This window comes from Notolepis coatsorum, assembly GCF_963971535.1.
Source record: "Notolepis coatsorum genome assembly, chromosome: 4".
Lineage (NCBI taxonomy): Eukaryota > Metazoa > Chordata > Actinopteri > Aulopiformes > Paralepididae > Notolepis > Notolepis coatsorum.
In genome coordinates this window covers 128,882,567-128,903,761 of record NC_140168.1, presented here as the reverse complement: position 1 = coordinate 128,903,761, position 21,195 = coordinate 128,882,567, and the positions used below count along the sequence as shown (strand labels likewise).

Here is a 21,195-nt window from a genome sequence, read left to right as displayed (position 1 = left end):
GATCCAGTGCCCACGGGCCACGGTTCGTCGGCATGACGTATACGACATGTTGGGGGAGGCGGCTTTTTCGAAAGCCCTTGAAAAATTCAGGCTGGATATTGGATAACATTGTGACTCGTGAGGATTATTCTTCGGCGTTTACATCAAAATGGAGCAAATCATCACGTAAGTCGAACACTGTGACTGTATACTAAATGTGCAAACAGATTGAAACTGAATATTTCTCGTATGGTGAGTGTAACTGAGGGGTACAATTCCCTGACTGTATTACTAGATATGATACTTACTACCACTACCTTTGTACTTAATATTCGGCCACCCAGTACTCGGCATAAATATATTATGATGAACACTGTCACGTAGATGAAACGGATCCAACACAAATGTACGAATTAGAAATAGGTCTTTATTTCTACACAGCGATGGTGTGTAGAGCAAGCACTTAATCAAATCAATCACATTTATGAATGGGAATTAGTATGCACTTTTATGGCAAGAGTATTCGTCGGTATATCAATAGAGAATGTCCAATCTCTGAAGGCGCAGGTGGTACATATACGACCTGGAATAGTTAAGGAATAACAGCAATGATACTTTAATGATTATAGACTGGATACACTAGGGGGGGTTAATCCGGTCGCTTGTAAGCCGACAGGAGTAGGAAGGGGGGGGGGGGTAGAGTCCGGCTGCCTCATCCGGCCAAGGGTATCCCAGGTGAACCCACTGTAGTGCTGTTCAATGCGCCGGCGATCCTTGGACCACAGATGAAAGCAGATGGACTCTTTGTGGGCCGGCGTCCTCCGGTCCACGGAGGAGAGACGTGAAGCGACCTCGTCTTGCAGAGCGTCTCCTCACCTTGCGTCCTCTCCAGGGGGGGGGGTTCCAACACACGGCAGTGTCGGGGGTCTTTATCCATGGAATAATCAACGTATACAAAGCATAATCCGTGCCTGGGAAGGCGGGCTGTCGTCGGTAGAATAATCCGGTATACAGGTCCACTCGCTCGTCGGCTCTGGGGCTCCTCGGGTGCAATCTCACATGGGGTCGATCATCCTGGATAAGCAGCCAGTTCTCTGCCCGAAACGATGGGGTGCTGACTACGATAGTATTCTCACCGCACGAAGCACTATATATTAACAGACTATTATTAGCTTAATAGACTACGTCCAACTCGACGATATAGTGCCAAATATGACTATTCAAATATTAATATACACGATGTCTCAATACCGATGGTAGGCCGAACTTGGCCTTACTCCCACACGTGGCGTCGCGGGGAGGCTTTACGTCTGTGACTCTATTGGAGGGTAAGAAACTGGACTGAAAAAGAAAGTCCTACTTTAGTAGCGCAGTATATATATATATATATATACACTATGAACAAATAGTCCCATTAGTGGTGCGGTAGCCAGATTCCTACGCGGAACTAGGACTTGTTCGTACATGTTGAGCGGTACGTTTGAACTGGGTCTGGGGGGTATGGCAGCCTGGCACCAAGGTCTCGACCAATAGTAGAATGGAGACTATTATGGGATGTTCAGTAGGATAGAATGGATATTCAATGCATATTGTACAAGGAATATACAAGGGATATCAAGGAATATTAGAGAATATACAAATACAATTAAATATATATATATAATAAATATATATATTCGGTTTAATCTGGCCCTTCACAACAGCCACCCCCTGATTGGTCCCAGACCTAATCAGTTAAGCAGAGACAGATTAATCGCGTTGTCTATTTACACATAAGGGTTTGCTGTAGGGTCAGTCAACTTCACAAAGTCATAGGGTTATAGGGTCATGGTCATCATCGATTGTGTCTGGGAGTCGGGGCAGTTCTATGAGCCTCGCCACGGGACGGGTGTAAGTGCGACCCTGGACCTTGCCGTCGGCACCGGTGATCACTTTGCTTACGCGGCCGGCCGGCCACATAGCTCTGGGCAGTGATTGATCAATAATCATGACGACTGTTCCTTCTGTCAAATTGTCTCTCTCCTTTACCCACTTCTGGCGGGTCTGTAGAGACGGTAGGTAGTGCAGTAGGAAACTGCTCCAAAACTTGTCGGCTAATACTTGGCTGTACCTCCACATTCGTCGGCCGTTCGCTTCTTCAGGCCGGTACATTGTCTGGGGTAATGCAGGATCTAGCCGCCCCATCAGGAGTGTGTTGGGGTCTGCGGAGATAACAGTGCTCAATCCACAGAACACAGGCTTCTTATTCTCAGCCTCCTCCTGACTGGCTTCCCTCGGGATAGGCGTGGGCCACTCTCCTTCTGGGAGCTTTAGGAATGCTGGGCCGTCACTGTAGACATTGCGACGGGTGAGGTCATCCAGGGGGATCCCCCGGGTGATGACGTCAGCTGGGTTCTGTTTTGTATCAACGTAGCGCCACTCTGTTTCTCCGGTTAACTCTTCGGTTAAGTCTTGAATCTCGGTGACTCTGACTCCCACGAAGACTTTGTACTTGCATGAGTCCGATTTGATCCAGGCGAGTACTGTCGTGGAATCTGACCACAGGATTGTTCTAGACACCGGTATGGTGAGCTCACGTTGGATGAGCGTGGCTAGGTGCGCTCCGGCTAGGGCTGCGCAGAGCTCTAGGCGTGGGATAGATTGTTGCTTGCGTGGGGCTATTCTCGAGCGGGCGAGGACAAATGCTGTGTAGATCTCTCCCCCCTTTTCTTGGGCCCGCAAGTAGGCTACTGATCCGTATGCGACCTCTGAGGCGTCACTGAAGACGTGTAAGTCCATTTTACATGTCTCTGGCCTCACCGTGGGTGGGAAGTAGCTTCGGCGCATACTAACGCCTGGGAGTGAGTGGAGCTCCATCTCCCACTCTCTCCAGGTGGATGCAAGGTGTGCGGGAATGGGGTCGTCCCAGCCCTGGTCCTTGTCCCACAATGCTCGTACAATCATTTTTGCCCTGGTGGTGTACGGTAGAATACATCCTAGCGGGTCATATTGTCGGGCGAGTGTTGTGTACACACTCCGTCTGGTGGTCGGCGCCGCCGCCGGCCTTCCCTGCTCCGTAGTCAGGAGCTTGTGTCTGTAGTGAAGCGAATCTGTTTTGAATCGCCACACCAATCCCAGGGTCATCTCCTGGGCTTCTCCCGGGATTGTAGCCATCCAGGTCTCGCTGCTGGCTGCCTTGTCCTCGGAGGAGAGGCTGCGCAGTACTTGCGGATCGCTGCTGGCCCACTGCCTGAGATCAAAGCCGCCTTTGATCAATGAGGCGCGGAGTTTAATCAGGAGAGCCTCGGCTTCTTCCTGGGTTGAAAGGCTTTGTAGACAGTTGTCTACGTAGAAGCTGTTCTTTACGCTGTGTCGGACCTCTTCGTCCGCTGCTGGGTCCTCTGCTACATGTTTCTGTAGTGCAAATGTAGCACAGCAGGGGCTGCACGTCGTTCCGAAGGGGAGGACTTCCCATTGGTAGATGGCTGGGTGCTCATCTCCTGGCTTCTCTCTCCATAGGAACCGTAACAGGGGCTTGTCCTCCTCTACTAATCTCACCTGCAGGAACATTCCTTTAATGTCCCCGCTGATGGCCACCTTTTCCTGGCGGAAGCGGAGTAGAACGCCGAGTAGGGAGGGGCCGAGTGTGGGACCGGGCAGTAACTCTTTATTCAGATTTTGGGATCCGATCTGGTAGCTGCAGTTAAATACTATGCGGTCTTTACCGTTGTGATGGACCTTGTGGTGAGGCACGTACCACGATTCAGTGGTCTGGTCAGCCTCTTTAATGTCCATCTTTGTGACGTGTCCCGCTGTGATGAGCTTCTCAATCTCAGCGCGGTATACACTCTCTTGGGCGGGGTTCTTGGCTAAGCGCCGCTCCGTGTTCAGCAGGTACCGTTCTGTGGCGTCTGTCTTGGCGTGGAAAGTAGGCATTCCTTCTCGCCGCAGGAGTGGCGTGGCGTATCTCAACACGCCGTTGACCGGGACTCTCTTGGTCCCTGTCTCGAGGAGGTGAATGGCGTAAATGTCATCTTTAGAGCGAATGTCTTTCTTTCCGTTCTTAAAGGGCATTTGTTCCAAGGTCCATAGCCGCTCTACGTGTTGCAGGAGTGCGGTTTCTCCCTCTGTGACTCGGGAGTGGAGACATCTAGTGGCTGTACTTCGGTTGCGAGATTTGGCGAGCGGGCCTTGGAGAGTCCATCCCAAACGGGTCTCGACTGCTGCAGGACAGCCTCGGGGTCCGGTATGAACCCGGTCTATCGGGACAATGAGGTCTGCATGGTCGGAGCCTATCAACAGGGTCGGCATAGCATTGTCTATGAGCGGGATCGGTAACTTGCGCAGATGTGCATATTTCTCCATCAGCTTGGCGATGGGGTATGTGTACCGCGACAGTCCTATTTCTTGGCTGGTGAAAGCGTCTGTAATCTGGTACCGTCGCTCAGGCTGGCCGCTTGCTGCGATAGAGAATGAGACATTCTCGCCCTTTATCGTCTTCAAATCTCGTCTTATTGTCCGAATTGTCATTTGGGTTTCGCTTCCCCGCAGCCCTAGCTGGGCCGCAGCGGAGGCGAGCAGAAGGGTCTTCTCTGACCCGTCATCGAGGACGGCGTAAGTGTCCAGGACTTTATTCTGGTAGCTTAGTGTCACACGCACTACTTTTAGGAGTACTCGGGCTCCACTGCTGCTGGCGGGATCGATGTACATGACGCTCGCTTTGCTGCTGGATGGTGCGGGTGAAGGGTGCCGTCTGTTACTGTCGTGAAGTATGTCCAGATGGGCTCCATCGCACTTGGTGCACCTTTTCTTTAAGCGGCATTCGGCTGCCATGTGTGAGCGCGCACAGCGAAAACAGCGCTTGTTGGACTTTATCCATTGACTTGCTTCCTCCGCGTTCAGCTTGGGGAAGGAGTCACATTGCGCTAGCCAGTGTTCTTTCTCACAGTAGGGGCACACTATCTTCCACTTCTCCGTTCTGGAGGGGGTACTGTGGCTCCTGCTGCTCGGTACTGACTCCGATTGGTGCATCACAGTCACCGATCTTCGTCCATCATTTAGTCGTCTGGTTCCTTCTCTGGAGCCAGGGGTGCTCCGTCCGAATGTATCTAGCCGTAGGCTGCTGACTTCTCTCGCCAGGAAGTCTGCTAGATCGAGGAGGTTCGGTTCGGGGCCATTCGGGTCTCGGTGGTCTCTCTGCCGCCTAAAACGCTCCTGTCGAGCGGTAGGCAGCTTCTCCAAGATCCTTTCCACATTTGAGTTGGCGTAAAGTTCATGCCTCCCCTTCTCTCTCTGCGCTCCCAACATCCCTACCAGGGACTGCACTCTGATGGACAGGTCGTCCAGTGCTCGATTGTCTATTGCTGGGGGTAAGCGGTCGATGTGTCGGATCTCCTGGATCACGTAATCCCATATGCGCCCATACCTCTGGTCCAATGCTACCAGCGCTGCTGTGTATGGGGTGGTGGAAGTCGCGTAGGCGAGCGCTATATTATGTGCACGGGGTACCTTTAAGTGCTTCAGTAGGATGGCGTATTTGTGGCGTTCATCCAATACATCCACCAACATGGTCTCCAGACACATGCGGAGTTCTGTATACTGGGCCCGGTTCTCTTGGGTGAAGTCGGGTACCATAGGCGTGCCAATGTATGACGCTGACTGTGGATACATCGGCGAGCGTTGGGGGAGAGGCCTCCTAGGCGAGTCTCCTCCCGCTCCTTGGTATGGGCTGGTACCGGCAGTGTACCATGGCCCGCTTGTCCAGGTGCTGTTCCTCGGTGCGGGTCGTGCGTCGTGCTCACCCGTGTATAGAGTCGGGGGTCTGTAGCGCAGCTCCGCGGGAGTATAGCCTGGGCTGTACCGGACCTCCTGGTCCGGTAGAGTACTGTGCTGTCGTCGGGCGTGGTTCTCCTCCTCTTCCTCTTCGTCTTCAGTTAGGTCATCCAGTGCTTGTAGTCTCTGGTTTAGCCTCTCCACAGGATATGCTGCTCCTTCCCGGTTGCTAGGTCTCGCTTGGACCGGTGGGGGGAGGTGGTCTGTGGGGGGTATAGACCTCGTCTGTTGGTCAAGTTCAGGGTTGTTTACTCGGCTAGGGGATGCCGCCCTGGAGGTGTGTCTAGACGAGTTCCTGGAGCCTCTGGCGGAGGGAGAGGGTGTTGTCCGTCTGATCAGCTGTTCTATTAGTTGTGCTTGCTGTCTGTCGCGCTCTGCGTCCCGTAGAGCACCAGCAGCTGCTCGCTGGCTGTCTGCTCGGTCTCGGGCCACATTCTCTTCCCTCTGAATGCGTCTTATTTCTAGACGTATATGCTCTTTTTCGCTCCGCTGCTGGATCTGCAGTCGGTCGCGTTCAGCAGCGGCGTTCAGGCTGATGAGGAAGGCCTGCTGTAGGGTCCTCTCTGCCTCGCTGGGAGAAGGCGGTTGTATAGGGGAGCCTTCCCTCGGGGTACTCCTTGCGGAGCCTTGGAGCTCTATCTCCACGGTGCTCTCCCCGTCTTCTTCCGTGCCGAGTTCTCTCTCGGTAGCGTTGTATTCCTCCCGGGACTCATCGGGGACTACTTCTTCAGTACTGGCGGGGTGTGAAGTCATGTCTGGTTCCCACTGGTCCCCACCGTGAACTTGGTCAGTTACATTAGAACCCGTAGGGGCCTCTATGGTCGGGGTAGTCTGGGCGTTGGGGTTAGACATACTTTTACTTTCTAGTTTTACCGCGTTTACTGTTAGTAGAAGACTAGGTTGTTGACTGACAGCGTAAGCCTCTAAGTACTGAGGGAGCCGTCGTTCGTGCTGCGGGCGTTGGTTAGGAGGATCGTTTCGTGGAGTGTTCATCATAGGCCATTTCAATATTAATAACACTATATTAATATTACACTGATTACCCTCCGGCTCGAAGGACCAATTGTAACTGAGGGGTACAATTCCCTGACTGTATTACTAGATATGATACTTACTACCACTACCTTTGTACTTAATATTCGGCCACCCAGTACTCGGCATAAATATATTATGATGAACACTGTCACGTAGATGAAACGGATCCAACACAAATGTACGAATTAGAAATAGGTCTTTATTTCTACACAGCGATGGTGTGTAGAGCAAGCACTTAATCAAATCAATCACATTTATGAATGGGAATTAGTATGCACTTTTATGGCAAGAGTATTCGTCGGTATATCAATAGAGAATGTCCAATCTCTGAAGGCGCAGGTGGTACATATACGACCTGGAATAGTTAAGGAATAACAGCAATGATACTTTAATGATTATAGACTGGATACACTAGGGGGGGTTAATCCGGTCGCTTGTAAGCCGACAGGAGTAGGAAGGGGGGGGGGGTAGAGTCCGGCTGCCTCATCCGGCCAAGGGTATCCCAGGTGAACCCACTGTAGTGCTGTTCAATGCGCCGGCGATCCTTGGACCACAGATGAAAGCAGATGGACTCTTTGTGGGCCGGCGTCCTCTGGTCCACGGAGGAGAGACGTGAAGCGACCTCGTCTTGCAGAGCGTCTCCTCACCTTGCGTCCTCTCCAGGGGGGGGGGTTCCAACACACGGCAGTGTCGGGGGTCTTTATCCATGGAATAATCAACGTATACAAAGCATAATCCGTGCCTGGGAAGGCGGGCTGTCGTCGGTAGAATAATCCGGTATACAGGTCCACTCGCTCGTCGGCTCTGGGGCTCCTCGGGTGCAATCTCACATGGGGTCGATCATCCTGGATAAGCAGCCAGTTCTCTGCCCGAAACGATGGGGTGCTGACTACGATAGTATTCTCACCGCACGAAGCACTATATATTAACAGACTATTATTAGCTTAATAGACTACGTCCAACTCGACGATATAGTGCCAAATATGACTATTCAAATATTAATATACACAATGTCTCAATACCGATGGTAGGCCGAACTTGGCCTTACTCCCACACGTGGCGTCGCGGGGAGGCTTTACGTCTGTGACTCTATTGGAGGGTAAGAAACTGGACTGAAAAAGAAAGTCCTACTTTAGTAGCGCAGTATATATACGCACTATGAACAAATAGTCCCATTAGTGGTGCGGTAGCCAGATTCCTACGCGGAACTAGGACTTGTTCGTACATGTTGAGCGGTACGTTTGAACTGGGTCTGGGGGGTATGGCAGCCTGGCACCAAGGTCTCGACCAATAGTAGAATGGAGACTATTATGGGATGTTCAGTAGGCTAGAATGGATATTCAATGCATATTGTACAAGGAATATACAAGGGATATCAAGGAATATTAGAGAATATACAAATACAATTAAATATATATATATAATAAATATATATATTCGGTTTAATCTGGCCCTTCACAACAGTGAGCCTCGGCGCTGCACCGAGTGAATCCACTCAATCCAGAGATACAGGATGGTGCGCAGGCGCTGTGATCACCCAACGGCGGAAATAATGCCGCTTTGAGCAGTTTATAAAAAATATTAAAAATATTTATTAGCAACGCCGAGCTTTCAAACCATCCCGTATCTCTGTGCGAACCCCTCGTGCAACTGTGAGCACCTTTGTAATGTCTCTGTGATACTTGTATAACGAACGGTTCGGCCAGAACCAGTCCTTCATGGTAAATCTAGGTTGGTTTCCCATTGAGGAGCAAGTGACTGTGGATTCACTCGGTGCAGCACAGTCACGAAAGGGGACCCTGATGTAAACAAGACGAACGTCTTTCTCTGGTCTGCATCCCCTTAACAATTGTGTGTATTGAGCCGTACTGTATTGTACCCATTCTGCAATCTGTTAAATAAAGTTTTCATTCATTCAGCCGCCGCGCTCACTGGGGCTATTGATAGCGTCAATTAGTTGTTGTTGTTGTTGTTGTTGTTGTTGGTGCTGCGGATGTGAACGGGGCTGGAGGGGCTTTGGGAGGATGGAAAGTTATTATTATTATTATTATTATTATTATTATTATTATTATTATTATTATTATTATTATTATTATTATTATTATTATTATTATTATAATAGTAATTGGCTATCATACGTGCCTAGCTAGCGTTAGCTAAAAGAGCCCTCGCAGTGAAGTTATTATTATTATAGCTATCATACTGCAATATAAACTGAGTTTTATAGTGAAAAGAGCAGCTTTATTTTGGTCAAGATTGAAGGCTCTATATTGCAGGAAATTGCACATACAGGTGTTCATTAAATGTAAAAAAATCTGCACCCCCACTTTCAACTATAACTAGGCGGCCATGCACACACACACACACACACACACATGTAACACACTCTCTCCCCCCTCTTACACACACACACACATGCATCTCTCCCCCCTCTTACACACACACACACACACACACACACACACACACACACACACACACACACACACACACACACACACACACACACACACACACACACACACACACACACACACACACACACACACACACACACATGCGTACACCTGGTGGAGGACAGCCTCCTCACAGCGACACATGAAGTAGTGCTTAAGGTCACCTCCTCCTTAATTGTGTCTGGAGTCATTATGGAGACATGTAGAGCAGCCCGCGCCACGGGAGAGACATGTAGAGCAGCCCGCGCCACGGGGAGAGACATGTAGAGCAGCCCGCGCCACGGGAGAGACATGTAGAGCAGCGCGCGCCACAGGAGAGACATGTAGAGCAGCGCGCGCCACAGGAGAGACATGTAGAGCAGCCCGCGCCACAGGAGAGAGACATGTAGAGCAGCGCGCGCCACAGGAGAGACATGTAGAGCAGCCCGCGCCACAGGAGAGACATGTAGAGCAGCCCGCGCCACAGGAGAGAGACATGTAGAGCAGCGTGCGCCACAGGAGAGACATGTAGAGCAGCCCGCGCCACGGGAGAGACATGTAGAGCAGCCCGCGCCACAGGAGAGACATGTAGAGCAGCCCGCGCCACAGGAGAGACATGTAGAGCAGCCCGCGCCACAGGAGAGACATGTAGAGCAGCCCGCGCCACAGGAGAGACATGTAGAGCAGCCCGCGCCACACGAGAGACATGTAGAGCAGCGCGCGCCACGGGAGAGACGTGTAGAGCAGCGCGCGCCACAGGAGAGACGTGTAGAGCAGCCCGCGCCACAGGAGAGACGTGTAGAGCAGCGCGCGCCACAGGAGAGACATGTAGAGCAGCCCGCGCCACGGGAGAGACATGTAGAGCAGCCCGCGCCACGGGAGAGACATGTAGAGCAGCCCGCGCCACGGGAGAGACATGTAGAGCAGCCCGCGCCACGGGAGAGACGTGTAGAGCAGCGCGCGCCACGGGAGAGACATGTAGAGCAGCACGTGCCAAGGGAGAGACGTGTAGAGCAGCGCGCGCCACGGGAGAGACATGTAGAGCAGCACGTGCCAGGGGAGAGACGTGTAGAGCAGCGCGCGCCACGGGAGAGACATGTAGAGCAGCGCGCGCCACGGGAGAGACATGTAGAGCAGCGCGCGCCACAGGAGAGACGTGTAGAGCAGCCCGCGCCACAGGAGAGACATGTAGAGCAGCGCGCGCCACAGGAGAGACGTGTAGAGCAGCGCGCGCCACAGGAGAGACATGTAGAGCAGCCCGCGCCACGGGAGAGACATGTAGAGCAGCGCGCGCCACAGGAGAGACGTGTAGAGCAGCGCGCGCCACAGGAGAGACATGTAGAGCAGCCCGCGCCACAGGAGAGACGTGTAGAGCAGCCCGCGCCACGGGAGAGACGTGTAGAGCAGCCCGCGCCAGGGGAGAGACGTGTAGAGCAGCGCGCGCCACGGGAGAGACATGTAGAGCAGCGCGCGCCACAGGAGAGACATGTAGAGCAGCGCGCGCCACAGGAGAGACGTGTAGAGCAGCCCGCGCCACAGGAGAGACATGTAGAGCAGCGCGCGCCACAGGAGAGACGTGTAGAGCAGCGCGCGCCACAGGAGAGACATGTAGAGCAGCCCGCGCCACGGGAGAGACATGTAGAGCAGCGCGCGCCACAGGAGAGACGTGTAGAGCAGCGCGCGCCACAGGAGAGACATGTAGAGCAGCCCGCGCCACAGGAGAGACGTGTAGAGCAGCCCGCGCCACGGGAGAGACGTGTAGAGCAGCCCGCGCCACGGGAGAGACGTGTAGAGCAGCCCGCGCCACGGGAGAGACGTGTAGAGCAGCGCGCGCCACGGGAGAGACGTGTAGAGCAGCGCGCGCCACAGGAGAGACATGTAGAGCAGCGCGCGCCACGGGAGAGACGTGTAGAGCAGCGCGCGCCACGGGAGAGAAACATGAGCGAGTGCCAGCGTGGTAATAAGTCAGAGAGGGAACCAAGACAAATGAGAGAAGGAGAGAAAGAGGGGGATGATGAAACATGTGGATGAGAGAAGGAGAGAAAGAGGGGGATGAAACAATATAGATCCACCTGGTCGGACAGGTCTGATAATGGGATGATGGAGCTTTAGGACCCGTAACCCTTATAGGACTAACACAGTGCTACGGTGGGGAGTTCACTGTCTGGGGGCGGGATCCACTAAGAATGGATTGCGCGGTGGAAATGGCACCCTTCAGCTGACGAAATATACGAAATGAACAGAATACTATAACGTTGAAAAATACGTTATGCAAAACATATTTTTCACCATTTAGTATTCCGTTCATTTTCACCATTAGTATTCCGTTCATTTCGTATTGTATTTCGTTTACCTCGTAATGTATAGAGCTTGCTTAATTTATATTTTCATGACACATTGCGTCCTGTGTTTTTGTCACTATCTTTCGCCATTGCATTATGTTTGTAATGTCCTATTCCAATTACATTTGTCATTATAATTGTACTCGATTCTATTGTGCTGTATTTAATTTAGTTCATATCCCATTTAATTGTATTTCATCTCTTTATTAAGTTGTAAAGCCCTGGCCTATATTTGGTTTCATAATTATATTATATACTATTGTGCTTAACTTAGTACAGGACGAAATGTAAGGTGGCATCAGTCAGTCACTTAGAGCCTCATTTATAATAGCGTTCACTGCCAGACTTGGAGCAAATCACACCACTTTGCGAAGGCCATCTTGGCCTGGAGCTGCATATTTCTCAAACAAATCATATACTGTGTATAAGATCTATTTTCTGGTGTTCCAACGAAACATCAATCAACAAAATCCGTCCATAGATTCTGGCTGTACAGGACGAAATGTAAGGGAGCGTCCTTATTGCATATTTACTACTGTACTATACTGTAACTTTTCCTGCAACAACACACCCCTCTTGACAATTTAGGCACTGTGCCAGTGAATATATTTTATAATTGATGAATATTTTGAGTGAGCAAGTTGTATTTAATGTTTAGTTAAGATAATAGAACCTGCATCATATACTCGAGAATAAACATTTCATTGGCCTGCTTCCAGCGTCTAATCCTCACGGACCCCACGGCACATTATAAATGAAAAGTTTATTCTGGAGCATAATAAGGTGGTACAATTGGAACGTGAGTGCAGTCAATAATGATAATAATAATAAACGTATTTATATAGCACCTTTCATACACGAATTGCAGTTCAAAGTGCTTTATATAATGAATACATAATAAAACAAGTAGCAAATAAAAGTTGCATCATGATGCAAAATCTAAATCAATCAATCAATAACATTGACATAACATTGGGAAATATTGGGAAAGCAGACAGCGTTAAATAACAATATTTAAATAATAAATACCATTGCATGGGATCTCTGGGTGGCTGCTCAATATCATCCTTGATTTCATCCAGACTGATATTCTCCTTCGAAATATTCTTTCACGGTCACGCCTGTCAACAATTACTGCTGCCATGATCACCTGTGACGCTGGCATGATGCCTCTTTATAGCACTTAGGGCTTTGCGCTTATTTACCACCATGTCTGTGAAGACGGTAGGTGCGTAGCATTAACTGGTTGGTGCAATTAGCGCCAGCCTTTTTGGATATGGAGCAGATTTGGACGAGACTCATTTACATAGAAAGGGGACATGTTCCGCCAATATTACCTCAATTAAATACGCAATGGAAATAAGTCTAAGGACTTTCTTGCACTATCCTGAGATATTTGTATACTGTATGCACCTGTGTATTGTATTTTATTATGTCAAATAAAATCAATCAATCAATCAACCGCAATCAGCAATGCTGACGGAACGCAGTTGCCACCTCATTTCACCCATTGCGCGTCCTCTGTGGATACCAAACAGAGTTTCATAGCGATATGCACCGGCTTTGCGGAAAAGGCCGGGCAAACCCTTTGTGGATCCCGCCCTGTCTTTCTCTCTCTCTCTCTCTCTCTCTCTCTCTCTCTCTCTCTCTCTCTCTCTCTCTCTCTCTCTCTCTCTCTCTCTCTCTCTCTCTCTCTCTCTCTCTCTCTACATCTCTCTCTCTCTACATCTCTCTCTCTCTACATCTCTCCTCTCTCTCTACATCTATCCTCTCTCTCTACATCTCTCCTCTCTCTCTACATCTCTCTCTACATCTCTCTCTACATCTCTCTCTACATCTCTCTCTCTACACCTTTATCTCTCCTCTCTCTATCTACACATCTCTCTCTACATCTCTCTCTACACCTCTCTCTCTCTCTCCTCTCTCTCTACACCTCTCTCTACATCTCTCTCTACACCTTTCTCTCTCTACACCTCTCTCCCCTCTCTCTCTCTACACCTCTCTCTATACACCTCTCTATCTCCTCTTTCTCTCTCTACACCTCTCTCTCTACATCTCTCTCTCCCTCTACACCTCTCTCTCTACACCTCTCTCTCTCTCCTCTCTCTCTCTACATCTCTCTCTCTACATCTTTTTCACTCTCTCTGTCTCTGTGCAAAGACAACACCCCCCCTAAGGAGTAAGGACACAATATTACTGAGGCCATCTGGCCGGTGCTCACACACACACACGCACGCACGCACGCACACACACACACACACACAAACACGTACTCACACATTCACACAGAACAAGCATTGTGCAAGCTGACCTCACAGAAACTGGCCGCCTCTGTGACAAACATGACTGACCTCAAAGCACTGCAGACATATTGCCGACTAGCCTGCATCGCCTTGGATATTCAACACAATCCAATGTCAGTTTGTTCCATCATTCAAGTGTGGAATATCCCTTAACATCCTAAACATTACAAACATTACAAACACACACAGACGTGGAGAGTCCTCTAGACGTCACTAAATGAGCACAGGCCCATGCCTTCATCCAATCAGCACAAAACCAACATCTCACACTTGACAAAGCTTTCCACGGGTCTGAGCTTTTAGTTATCAACTGACAGCAAAGAGGATGATGATGATGGGTTTATGGAGTGACGTTATAGTGGCTGATTTGACGTGTGTACGGCAGGTCAGCTGATCCTGCAGGTGGCACTGGCCTGGAGGCGTAGGTAGGGATGGGTACCTTTCACATTTGAACCGATACCGGTACCCAACGGTACCTTTTTTCGGTAATTTAGTCCCAAGAAATGTAATTGACCTACCTCAGTAAAAAAAAAAAAATCCAAACTTCAAATAACTACAATTTCGACAGTTTTCGACTCGTCATTGCTCCGACTGCTTTGTTGTTGAATCAAGTCAAATCCTAGGTAAGCATATATTGTGCGTGTGAATGTTGACATGAAAAGAAAAAAGTAAAAAAAAATAAAAAAAGTAAAAAAAGAAAAAAGTAATTTTTTATTTTTATTTTTATTTTGGTATCTGACTTGATTCGATACTCGGTAGTACCGACGTGTTTCGGTTCGGTACCTCAAAGTACAGAATTTGGTACCCATCCCTAGGCGTAGGTAGTTCCTGGAGGCGTAGGTAGTTCCTGAAGGCGTAGGTAGTTCCTGGAGGCGTAGGTAGCTCCTGGAGGCGTAGGTAGCTCCTGGAGGCGTAGGTAGTTCCTGAAGGAGTAGGTAGTTCCTGGAGGCGTAGGTAGCTCCTGGAGGTGTAGGTTGTTCCTGGAGGCGTAGGTAGTTCCTGGAGGCGTAGGTAGTTCCTGCCAGAGGATGCCTGAAAGGGTGGTGTCCTTAACCAAGATGCTTGGAGACCTAATGCCGTGGATCTGGATGGGTGACCAGTGGGGTGAAGTGCCAAGCCCTCTATCCATGAGCAAGAGGGGATCTCGGCTAGAGTTTGGTGGTCGATGTTGTTTAGTGGGGAGGGTATATTGATTGTTTTGCTGTATTTAATCATGTACCATATGGGATCTGAATTAATTAAATGCACAGATGGCAAGACGGGTTGAACTGGGAAGAAGGGTGGGGGGCTGAGGAGGAGGGAGGACCCTTCTATGAGTGGGGGTAGCGTATTGATGGTGTGGACGACTGTGGTAATGGATGGATTTTTGAGACCAGTTGTCCCCCCAAAGAGCTGCTGCATGGGGGAGATTAGGGGCTGATGACCTTGCGCTAGCCGGGGTTTCCCTGAGTTCTGTTGGCCAAGTGGAGGAGAACCAGCGACCCTGCGATGGAGGCGGCGGAGTCTGTGAAGAGCTGGATGTTCAGCCCTTTTAATGAGAGTCATAGCGTCCGCCACAGGTGAATAGCACATGGAGAAGTCTTCGACAGTGATCAGTGATAGGTCTGTTGATGCTGGGGATGTTTGTGGCGCTGAGAGCTCTATAATCAGTATCTCCTGGGCTGAGAGCTCTATAATCATCTATCCTGGGCTGAGAGCTCTATAATCAGGCTCTCCTGGGCTGAGAGCTCTATAATCAGTATCTCCTGGGCTGAGAGCTCTATAATCATCTCTCCTGGGCTGAGAGCTCTATAATCAGTCTATCCTGGGCTGATAGCTCTATAATCAGGCTCTCCTGGGCTGAAAGCTCTATAATCAGGCTCTCCTGGGCTGAAAGCTCTATAATCAGTCTCTCCTGGGCTGAGAGCTCTATAATCAGGCTCTCATGGGCTGGGAGCTCTATAATCAGGCTCTCCTGGGCTGATAGCTCTATAATCAGGCTCTCCTGGGCTGAAAGCTCTATAATCAGTCTCTCCTGGGCTGAGAGCTCTATAATCAGGCTCTCATGGGCTGGGAGCTCTATAATCAGGCTCTCCTGGGCTGGGAGCTCTATAATCAGGCTCTCATGGGCTGGGAGCTCTATAATCATGCTATCCTGGGCTGGGAGCTCTATAATTAGGCTCTCCTGGGCTGGGAGCTCTATAATAAGGCTCTCCTGGGCTGAGAGCTCTATAATAAGGCTCTCCTGGGCTGGGAGCTCTATAATAAGGCTCTCCTGGGCTGAGAGCTCTATAATAAGGCTCTCCTGGGCTGGGAGCTCTATAATAAGGCTCTCCTGGGCTGAGAGCTCTATAATAAGGCTCTCCTGGTCGCCACTATGGGGTTTATTCTGAAGGTGCTGAAAGGTGCAATGAAAGGTCTGATATTTTTTTGTAGAAGGGAGTCAACTGTTTCTGGCTCTGCTAGAGCAATCCAATCCAATCCAATCCAATAAAATCCAATCCAATCCAATCCAATCGTCCAATCCACTCCACTTTATTTGTAAAGCATGTTTACCAAAGTGCTGTACAAGTCACACAACATATTTTTACAGAGAGATAATAAGCACACAATAAAACATATACAATATGTCACATAAAAAGGCAGGTATCTCAAGCTGTGTCAAAACCAGAAGCCAAAGAAAATAAATGTGTTTTGAGGCGTGAGTGTGTCCTGCCTAACATGCAGAGTGGAGGCCTGCCTAACATGCAGAGTGGGGGCATGTCTAACATGCAGAGTGGGACCTAACATGCAGAGTGGGGACCTGTCTAACATGCAGAGTGGGGGCCTGTCTAACATGCAGAGTGGGGGCCTGTCTAACATGCAGAGGCAGCTGGGTCCAGAGCGTTGGGGAGGAATGACGTGTAAACTCGTCCACGGCGATCATAGTGTTAAAGGCAAACAGCTTCAAATCTCACAGTGCTCTCGCTGTACTGGTTAGCAGACCAGCAGCAGTGCTCCATGCTTGACACACACACACACACAGCCACACACACACACACACACACACACACACACACACACACACACACACACACACACACACACACACAGCGCGACACACACACACACACACACACACACACACAGCGCGACACACACACAGCGCGACACACACACAGCGCGACACACACACACACACACACACACACACACACACACACACACACACACACACACACACACACACACACACACACACACACACACACACACACACACACACACACACACACACACACACACACACACACACACACACACACACACACACACACACACACACACACACACACACACACACACACCCACACACCCACACACACACAAAGCCTGCAGTAAACTCAGGTGTGAGTGGCCTGTAGGAAAAGCCCCTATGGCCATCTGTTACCTCAGTTCCACCTTCTCCTCAGGGAAAATGCTGATTGGCTGTTTGAGTGATGGATGTGTCAAAGAGCCACTGACAGGACACGTGGGGCCTCCAGGTCGGGGGTCAAGCCTCCTGGTTATTTTAGGACAGCAGATTAGTTCATTACACCAGTCTTCTGCCTCACGTCCTTGGGTAGTGTGTGTATGTGTGTGTGTGTGTGTGTGTGTGTGTGTGTGTGTGTGTGTGTGTGTGTGTGTGTGTGTGTGTGTGTGTGTGTGTGTGTGTGTGTGTGTGTGTGTGTCTGTCAAGCATTTCAGAGAAAGAGAGAGAGAGAGAAGGAGGAAGATAGAGAGAGAGAAGGAGGAAGAGAGAGAGAGAGAGAGAGAGAGAGAGAGAGAGAGAGAGAGAGAGAGAGAGAGAGAGAGAGAGAGAGAGAGAGAGAGAGAGAGAGAGGGGAGAGAGGGAGAGAGATGGAGAAGGAGGAAGAGAGAGAGAAGGAGGAATAGAGGGAGAAGGAGGACGAGAGGGAGAGATAGAGAAGGAGGAAGAGAGGGAGAGAAGGAGAGATAGAAGGAGGAAGAGAGAGAGAAGGAGGAAGAGAGGGAGAGAAGGAGGAAGAGAGAGAGAAGGAGGAAGAGAGGGAGAGAGGGAGAGAGATAGAGAAGGAGGAAGAGAGGGAGCGAGAGAGAAGGAGGAAGAGAGGGAGAGAAGGAGCAAGATAAGGAGAGAAGGAGGAAGAGAGGGAGAGGAGGAGGAAGAGAGGGAGATAAGGAGGAAGAGAGAAGGAGGAAGAGAAGGAGAGAGAGAAGGAGGAAGAGATGGAGAGAAGGAGGGAGCGAGAGAAGCTGAAGGAGTGGAAGGGCTAAAAACGAGAATCAAGTTTCCTGGTGGTTGTGTGGATAGGTTTCAGCCGCCATTGATGCCACCAACACAGAAGACATCTGGAAAGGGATGGATGGGAGGAAGGGAATCCCCCCCCCCCCACCCCCCCGAACGGGTCTTTCAAAGTACCACGCTATTATTAATAGACGGTTATGACTGAATGCTTTTTGATTTCACATAATGTCCTTGGAGTCACGTGTCCCAGAGAGCCTTCTCACCAGCTGTCTCTGATAAAGACTCTCTCTCAGCCTCTGATAAAGACTCTCTCAGTCTCTGATAAAGACTCTCGCAGTCTCTGATAAAGACTCTCTCTCAGTCTCTGATAAAGACTCTCAGTCTCTGATAAAGACTCTCTCAGTCTCTTATAAAGGCTCTCTCTCAGTCTCTAATAAAGACTCTCTAAGTCTCTGTTAAAGACTCTCTCTCAGTCTCTGATAAATACTCTCTCAGTCTCTGATAAAGACTCTTTCTCAGTTTCTGATAAAGACTCTCTCTCAGTCTCTGATAAAGACTCTCTCAGTCTCTGATAAAGACTCTCTCAGTCTCTGATAAAGACTCTCAGTCTCTGATAAAGACTCTCTCAGTCTCTGATAAAGACTCTCTCTCAGTCTCTGATAAAGACTCTCTCAGTCTCTGATAAAGACTCTCTCAGTCTCTGATAAAGACTCTCTCAGTCTCTGATAAATACTCTCTGTCTCTGATGAAGACTCTCTCAGTCTCTGATACAGTTTCTCTCTCAGTCTCTGATAAAGACTCTCTCAGTCTCCGATAAAGACTCTCTCAGTCTCTGATAAAGACTTTCTCAGTCTCTAATAAAGACTTTCTCAGTCTCTGATGAAGACTCTCTCTCAGTCTCTGTTAAAGACTCTCTCTCAGTCTCTGATAAAGACTCTCTCAGTATCTGATAAAGACTCTCTCAGTCTCTGATAAATACTCTATCTCAGTATCTGATAAAGACTCTCTCAGTCTCTGATAAAGACTCTCTCTCAGTCTCTGATAAAGATTATATCTCAGTCTCTGATAAAAAAACTCTCTCAGCCTCTGATAAAGACTCTCTCTCAGCCTCTGATAAAGACTCTCTCAGTCTCTGATAAAGACCCTCTCAGTCTCTGATAAAGACTCTCTCTCAGTCTCTGATAAAGACTCTCAGTCTCTGATGAAGACTCTCTCAGTCTCTGATAAAGACTCTCTCAGTCTCTAATAAAGACTCTCTCAGTCTCTGATAAAGACTCTCTCTCAGTCTCTGATAAAGACTCTCTCTCAGTCTCTGATAAAGACTCTCTCAGTCTCTGATAAAGACTCTCTCTCAGTCTCTGATAAAGACTCTCTCAGTCTCTGATAAAGTCTCTCTCAGTCTCTGATAAAGACTCTCTCTCAGTCTCTGATAAAGACTCTCTCTCAGTCTCTGTTAAAGACTCTCTCAGTCTCTGATAAAGACTCTCTCTCAGTCTCTGATAAAGACTCTCTCTCAGTCTCTGATAAAGACTCTCTCAGTCTCTGATAAAGACTCTCTCAGTCTCTGATAAAGACTCTCTATCTCTGATGAAGACTCTCTCAGTCTCTGATAAAGTCTCTCTCTCAGTATCTGATAAAGACTCGCTCAGTATCCGATAAATAATCTCTCTCACTCTCTGATAAAGACTATCTCAGTCTCTAATAAAGACTTTCTCAGTCTCTGATGAAGACTATCTCTCAGTATCTGATAAAGACTCTCTCTCAGTCTCTGATAAAGACTCTCTCAGTCTCTGATAAAGACTCTCTCTCAGTATCTGATAAAGACTATCTGTCTCTGATGAAGACTCTCTCAGTCTCTGATAAAGTCTCCCTCTCAGTATCTGATAAAGACTCTCTCAGTCTCCAATAAAGACTCTCTCTCACTCTCTGATAAAGACTATCTCAGTCTCTAATAAAGACTTTCTCAGTCTCTGATGAAGACTCTCTCTCAGTCTCTGTTAAAGACTCTCTCAATCTCTGATAAAGACTCTCTCAGTCTCTGATAAAGACTCTCTCAGTCTCTGATAAATACTCTCTCTCAGTCTCTGATAAAGACTCTCTCCGTCTCTGATAAAGACTCTCTCTCAGTCTCTGATAAAGATTATATCTCAGTCTCTGATAAATACTCTCTCAGTCTCTGATAAAGACTATCTCTCAGTCTCTGATAAAGACTCTCTCAGTCTATGATAAAGACTCTCTCTCAGTCTCTGATAAAGTCTCTCTCAGTCTCTGATAAAGACTCTCTCAGTCTCTGATAAAGACTCTCTCTCAGTCTCTGATAAAGACTATCACAGTCTCTGATAAAGACTATCTCAGTCTCTGTTAAAGACTCTCTCTCAGTCTCTGATAAAGACTCTCTCAATCTCTGATAAAGACTCTCTCTCAGTCTCTGATAAAGACTCTCTCTCAGTCTCTGATAAAGACTATCTCTCAGTCTCTGATGAAGACTATCTCAGTCTCTGATAAAGACTCTCTCAGTCTCTGATAAAGATTCTATCTCAGTCTCTGATAAAGACTCTCTCAGTCTCTGATAAAGACTATGTCAGTCTCTGATAAATACTCTCTCAGTCTCTGTTAAAGACTATCTCAGTCTCTGATGAAGACTCTCTCAGTCTCTGTTAAAGACTATCTCAGTCTCTGATGAAGACTCTCTCTCAGTCACTGATAAAGACTCTATCAGTCTCTAATAAAGACTCTCTCTCAGTCTCTAATAAAGACTATCTCTCAATCTCTGATGAAGACTCTCGCTCAGTCTCTGTTAAAGACTCTCTCTCAGTCTCTGATAGACTCTCTCAGTCTCTGTTAAAGACTCTCTCTCAGTCTCTGATAAAGATTCTCTCAGTCTCTGATGAAGACTCTATCTCAGTCTCTGATAAAAACTCTCTCTCAGTCTCTGATAAAGACTCTCTCTCTCAGTCTCTGATAGACTCTCTCAGTCTCTGTTAAAGACTCTCTCTCAGTCTCTGATAAAGACTCTCTCAGTCTCTATTACATACTCTCTCAGTCTCTGTTAAAGACTCTCTCTC

The 21,195-nt window shown here is 48.7% G+C and overlaps 1 protein-coding gene across 1 annotated transcript in view; it reads right to left on the bottom strand.

Annotated features, from left to right (window-relative positions):
• rem2 (RAS (RAD and GEM)-like GTP binding 2) overlaps nucleotides 1-21,195 on the bottom strand; it is a gene marked incomplete at its 3' end in the record, with an annotated part of 149,988 nt that overhangs the window by 76,557 nt on the left and 52,236 nt on the right.